The following is a 6,961-nucleotide window of genomic DNA, read 5'->3' as shown; positions in this document are numbered from 1 at the left end:
ACAGAATATTTCAGATTTTGGATTTTTGTTTTATGGATATTCAAGCTGTATGGAGTCAATGTGAGACAGAAACATAATATTTTTAAATTATCTTAACTTTTTTTGGTCACAGCACCACTTTCAGTTTAGGAGTCTCAATGGATTTTCCTGCCTGGGCTGGCTTTGGACTGTGATCTTCAGATCTCAGCCTCCTCAATAGCTAGGATGAGCCACCAGTGCCTGGATTCACTTTTTAAAAAATAAATTATTTTGTTTCCTCCTCCTCATCCTCTTTCTTTTGTTCCAGATCTGGGAGCTATTTTGTTAGCTTTTTTGATAAGGCTGGTGCTCTCACTTGAGCTACAGATCCATTTCCTAATTTTAGTGGTTAATTAGAGAAAAGTGGTTAATTGGTTAATCTTGAGGACTTTCCTGCCTGTATAGACTCTTTTATAGTAAAAGTGTTGTTAAAAGTGTTCTTAGGATAAAATATTAAAAATAATCTTCAGTCCCCAACTGAAGTGAGTACTCTATTATTTTTAATTTTAAAGCTATTTACATAACATACCATTTTAATCACTAAGTGCTTCTTCATCACCGAAATATGCACTTTTCTTTATTCTTGGACTTCTTGAATCTTCTGATGTTGAAAGACCCCCCTGAGCTAGGTTTCCATTTGTTCTGTCCTCTTCAAGTTGGGCTTGCTAGAATGTTATGGCCTGACTGAGACTGTCAAGAGCAAGATCTTCTTCATTTTCACTTTCTTCTACTTCCTCAATTTCTTCAGATTCAGGAATTTTCTTTTTTTTTTCTTTTTCATTGGAGGCTCACATTCTCCAAGCACATTTTTATGACAGGCATAACTTAAGTGTCCACTTTCCCCACATTCGTAACACTTCGATTTATCAAAGTAGTTTCTCGCCTTCGGATGAACTCAGCTGCTCTTCCATTGTCAATAGCAATGCTTGCCTGTATCACTCTACGAAATAACTGTTGTTAATTGCTCTGGTGTAGTTTTGTGCAGAGTCTTTATCCAAAAATAAAATAAATGCAACCTCTTTACTTCACCTAGTATCTTTACCTTTCATTATAGTAACCTTCACAACTTTGCCATACTTGGAAAATATCCAATATAAGTTATTGTTTGTCAGGGAGAAAGGCAAGTTGGACACATACATAGTGCTCTTACTCGGGGCCAAGCCACCACTCATTTCTTCAGGTGGGGGCAAGTCCAGATAACCAAAGAAAGGCCAAGGCTAAGATGAGGCTCAACCCCGACAGAAGTTTAAGCATCTCAGGTCCTGGAAGGAATGTAGCACTGAGACCTGAAAGCAGGCACCACCTCTTCCCGGATCTCAAGAAACCCCTGCATAGTCCTTCTAAATGTAGGAAGTGCCAGTGATCTACAGCAGACAGCCGAGAGCACTACGTGGGTCAGACTAGCAGCTGGAGATTGGCATCTGCTCCAACAGAACCGAGACCAGGTACAGACTCTCTCAGTCAACCCAGAACCAGCAACTAAGCAAAGACAGCCACCTATTGACAAAAACAAAATTTCAGATTAGTCTCCAATAATCCCTGAATCCCATTTCGAAAATCACAGAGAAAGATTACGAGGTTTATCAACACCCAGGATAGTAAGTTACCCCCAAAAGCCAGCATCCACCCAGGGGACAGCATCAGTGGAAGCAAAGCAGGAATAGAAGACAAAAGCTATAATCAAGAGAGGCTGGAGGCAATGACTCAAGAATTAAAGCGAGAAATAGATTAGAAATTTAAAGAATGCAGAAACAAAACATCAAAAGAGATGCTGGGTTTCAAACAGGAGATGCAGGCAAAAATAGAGGCAGTACACACCTCACTAAGAGGTGAGATTAATACTCTGAGAACCAACATAGAATCCATATATGAATCAATCTCCTCCATGCAAACCGCTATGGAAGCCATAGTTAACAGCGTGAACAAAATGGAATTTAGAGAGTCAGATACAGAAGCCAAAATGCAGCAACTGGAAAAAAAGTCACAGATATGGAAAAATCCCTTAAAGTATGCCAAAGGGAAATCCAAGAACATGTAGTCATTGCCAAAAAATTTAACCTTCATATAATTGGAGTGGATGAAGGTGAGGAATATCAAAGCAAGGGAATGCAACACCTATTCAGCAAGATTATCAATGAAAAATTTCCACATATTAAAAGAGAACATCTTACCTCCATAACAGAAGCATAGAGAACACCTAACAAGCAGGATCCCAGAGGAAACACTTCTAGGCACATTCTAGTAAAAATATAGATCAGAATAATAAACAATCTTGCATGCATCATAAGGAAAGAAGGAGCTATACCTCAATGCAAAAAATATAAGAATCACAGCAGATCTCTCCAGACACTGAATGCAAGAATGGCCTGGGAAAGTATGATCCAAGCTCTGAAAACCAATAACTGCCAGCTCAGACTGATATACCCAGCAAAGCTAGCATTCACATTCAATGGAGAAACTAAAACTTTTAATACTAAAGAAAAACTAAATGAACTCATAAACAATAAACTAGCATTACAAAGAATACTAAGAAGGGGAACACAACCTAAAGAAAGCAATCAAGAACTGGGATCCTTATCAGACAGTTATTACTAGAAGTCTAACTTAGTAAGCACAGAGGAAAGGAAAGAAGAAAAATTAGGAAAACAGGAAATGACAGGAAACACAATGCATCTCCGTATAATAACCGTAAATATAAATGGACTCAATTAACCAATCAAAAAAAAAAAAAAAAAAGAACTGCAGATTGGATCAGAAAACAAGACCATCCATCTCATCCATCTATTGTCTTCAGGAGACCCAAATCTCAGCAAAACATACAAACAAACTCAGAGTGAAGGGTTGGAGAAAGTTTTACCAGGCAAATACCCCCAATAAGAAATCAGGAGTAACTATCCTGATATCTGACAAAATAAACTTCTCATTAAAATCAATACCAAAAGACAAGGAAGGACACTATATAATACAGGGAACACTCCAAGAAGAGGATATTACCATTATCAACTTATATCCCCCAAACACTGGAGCACCCAAATATGTTAAGCAAATACTCTCAAACATATAGAATAAAGTAGATCCAAATATGATAAAACTAGGAGACTTTAATAATCCACTCTCACCAAAGGACAGGTCTACCAACTGGAGGATTGGCAAAGAAGCTATCGAATTAATTGAGGCCATATTTCCAGTGGAACTAATTGACATCTACCACATATTTCACTCTAAAACAACACAGTACATGTTCTCAGCAGCTCATGGAACTTTCTCCAAATTAGATTATACCATAGTCCACACAAGGAACTTAAGCAATGCAAGGGGATTGACATAATCTTCTGTATCCTATCCGACCACAATGGAATCAAGCTAGTTCTCAATAACAAAGCATACCTAGAAATTACTCAATACTTGGAAATTGAACAGCATACTTCTAAGCAACTCCTGGGTAACAGAAGAAATTAGAGAAAACATTAAAAAGTTCCTACAATTCAATGAAAATGAAGACACATCAGAAAGAAACCTGTGGGACACAGCAAAAGCAGTCCTGAGGGGCAAATTTATTGCCCTTAGTGCCCACATCAAGAAAATAGAGACAGACCAAGTAAATATTCTCATGTTTCAGTTAAAACTGCTAGAAAAAATTGACTAAAGTTACTAGACAGAGCCAGATAACCAAATTAAGAGATGAAATTAATGAGAGAGAATAGTGAAATTATAAATCAAATTAATAAAACAAAAACTTGGTTATAAAAAAATATATAAAGTTGATGGACCGTTGGCAAGATTAAGAAGAGAGGAAACCCAAATCAACAAGATTAGGGAAGCCCCACGAAAAATCACAACAAATACCCCAAACATCCAAACAATTATAAAGAACTATTTTCAAAAGTTATACTCTCTAAAGAAGGAAAACCTAGCAGAAATGGATGTATTTTTACAGAAATATACGATGCCCAAACTGAGCAAAGAAGAAATGAATCAATTAAATAAGCAAATATCTTACAATGAGATATAGGAAGAAATCAGAAGTCTTCCAACAAGGAAAAGCCCAGGACCAGATGGATTCACAATGGAATTCTATAAGACCTTTAAAAAAGAACTAATAACCATACTTCTCAAGCTCTTCAAAGAAATAAAAAAAGACGGAGCTATCCCATTCTCATTCTAGGATGCCAGCATCACACACATCCCCAAACCAGGCAAATACCCTACCAAAAAAGAAAACTACAGACCAATCTCCTTGATGAGCACAGATGCAAAGATCCTTAACAAAATTCTAGCTAACAGAATCCAGAAGCACATGAAAAAAAAATCACACACTACCACCAAGTAGGCTTCTTCCCAGAGATGCAGGGGTGGTTTAACATACGTAAATCAATAAATGAAATCCTACACATCGACAGATCCAAGGTCAAGAACCACATGATTATCTCCATTGATGCAGAAAAGACTTTTGATACAACATTCATTCATGTTAAAAGCTCTGGAGAAAATAGGAATAGAAGGAACATTCCTTAAAACAATAAAAGGCCTACATGACAGACCAATTGCCAATATTATACTTAATGTTGAAAAACTACAACCCATTCTCTTAAAATCAGGAAAAAGGCAAAAATGCCCACTGTCTCCACTCCTCTTCAATATAGTCCTGTAATCCTTAGCCAGAGCAATAAGGCAAGAACAAGACATTAAAGGGATCCACATAGGGAAGAAAGAAGGTAAATTATCACTTTTCGCAGATGACATGGTACTATACCTCCATAATCCCCCAAACTCCACAACCAAACTCTTAGAACTTATAAACAACTTTGGCAAAGTAGCAGGACACAAAATCAACCCACAAAAATCAGTACACCAACAATGTTCAAGCAGAAAGGGAAATAAAGGAAGCAACCTCATTAACAATAACCCCCCCCCCCCAAATAAAATATTTAGGAATTAACCTAACCAAAGATGTAAAAGAACTATTTAACAAAAACTATAAAAACTTAAGGAAAGAAATTATGGAAGACATCAGGAAATGGAAAGACTTTCCATGTACTTGGATAGGCAGATTTAATATAGTGAAAATGGCCATACTCCCAAAATTAATATACAAATTCAGAGCAATTCCTATTAAAATCCCAATGATGTACATTTCTGAAATACAGAAAACAGTCCAAAAATTCATATGGAACAACAAAAGCCCAAGAATAGCCAAATAATTCTAGGAAAAATGACAACCTGGGAGGGATCTTGATGCCTGACTTCAAAATCTACTATAGAGTCATAATAACAAAGACAGCCTGGTAATGGCACAAAAACAGACTCGTAGGCCAATGGAATAGAAAGAAGATCCAGAAATAAAACCATACAACTACAGTCAGCTGATATTTAACAAAGGAGCCAAAGATAGTGGAAGAAGCAAACCTCTTCAACTACTGATGCTGGGAAAACTGTGAGACTACATGCAGAAAAATGAAAGTGGACCCCACCCTGTCACCATGCACTAACATCAACTCAAAATGGTTTAAATACCTTAACATCAAACCTGAATCTCTGAAACTACTGCAGGACAGAGTGAGAGAGACACTGGAACTTATAGGCACAAGCAGGAACTTCCTGAACAGAGTCCCAGAGTCACAACAAATTGGAGAGAGACTCGACAAATGGGACTACCTTAAAGTAAAAAATTCTGCACAGCTAGTCATAGCAACCACGCTATAAAGACAACAAACTGGGAAAAATATTTACCAGCAATATACCAGACAAGGGGTTAATATCCAGTATATACAGGGAACTCAAGAAACTAATTCCTCACAAACCCAACAAACCAATTACTAAATAGCAAGGGAACTAAAGAGAGACTTCTCAGAAGAAGAGATAAAAATGGCAAAGAAATACATGAGGAAATGTTCACCATCCATGGTTGTAAAGGAAATGCAAATAAAGACAACCCTGAGATACCACCTTACCCCAGTCAGAATGGCCCAAATACTTAAATTCAGTCAACGACAAATGCTAGAAAGGATGCTGAGAAAGACAAACCCTATTACTCTGCTGGTGGGAATATACACTTATACAACAACTTTGGAAAGCAGTCTGGATGATCCTCAGAAAGCTAAATATTGACCTCACCTATGACCCAGCCATACCACTCCTAGGCATCTATTCTGAACAACAGGAACCAGGATACAAGGACACATGCCCTCTATGTTCATTGCAGCACTACAATAGCCAGGATATGGAAACAACCCAGATACCCCACTACAGATGAATGGATCCAAAAACTGTGGTATCTATACACAGTGGAATATTATGCAGCCATTAGAAAAGACAAAATAATGGCATTCACAGTGAAATGAATGGAAATAGAAGAAATCATTTTGAGTGAGTTAAGCCAAGAGCAAAGAGACAAATGGCACATGCTCTCCCTGATAAGTAGATGTTAAATCGGAAATGTAAGGTGATATGACAAAGTTAACAAGATTTGACAAACACAGGACCTCCATACATTTGGTCGAATCACTACTAAATAACCCCATCTTGCTGATCACATATATGTTATATATGTGCACACCAGAGGGAAACTAGGAGGAGGACACAGATCTAGAGGGAATCAAGGAAAAACATACAACAGTGGGACCAATCAGCTGCACTGGAGATTGATCAAAAAGAACTAAGCAACTCAATGGCAGTGATGAGAGGAAGGGAACATTGGGAAAGAGGGAACAGCTGACACTATGCAAAAGGAAAGAAATGTACATATCACCTGGTGTGGAAGAAATTACTGTATTGTGAAAGCTCATAAAACTCATAAACTTTATAGACCATGATAGCCACTTTGCTCCATGAAAGTTACAATGTCTTTATGACTGTAACTAAGCATCACTATCTCACAATACTGTGAAATTTGTGAAGTTAAGTAATCACATAACCACAATAAAGAATTTGCAAAGAAAAAAAG

At 37.3% G+C, this 6,961-nt stretch overlaps 1 pseudogene; it reads right to left on the bottom strand.

Annotated features, from left to right (window-relative positions):
- Positions 1–551: 551 nt before the first annotated feature.
- Positions 552–1,254, bottom strand: LOC122098638 (annotated as a pseudogene).
- Positions 1,255–6,961: the final 5,707 nt, after the last annotated feature.

Source organism: Dipodomys spectabilis, unplaced genomic scaffold (assembly GCF_019054845.1).
Source record: "Dipodomys spectabilis isolate Male_0828 unplaced genomic scaffold, ASM1905484v1 ptg000482l, whole genome shotgun sequence".
NCBI classification, from domain to species: domain Eukaryota; kingdom Metazoa; phylum Chordata; class Mammalia; order Rodentia; family Heteromyidae; genus Dipodomys; species Dipodomys spectabilis.
The sequence above is the reverse complement of the archived record's forward strand: the minus strand, read 5'-3'. Positions and strand labels throughout refer to the sequence as shown.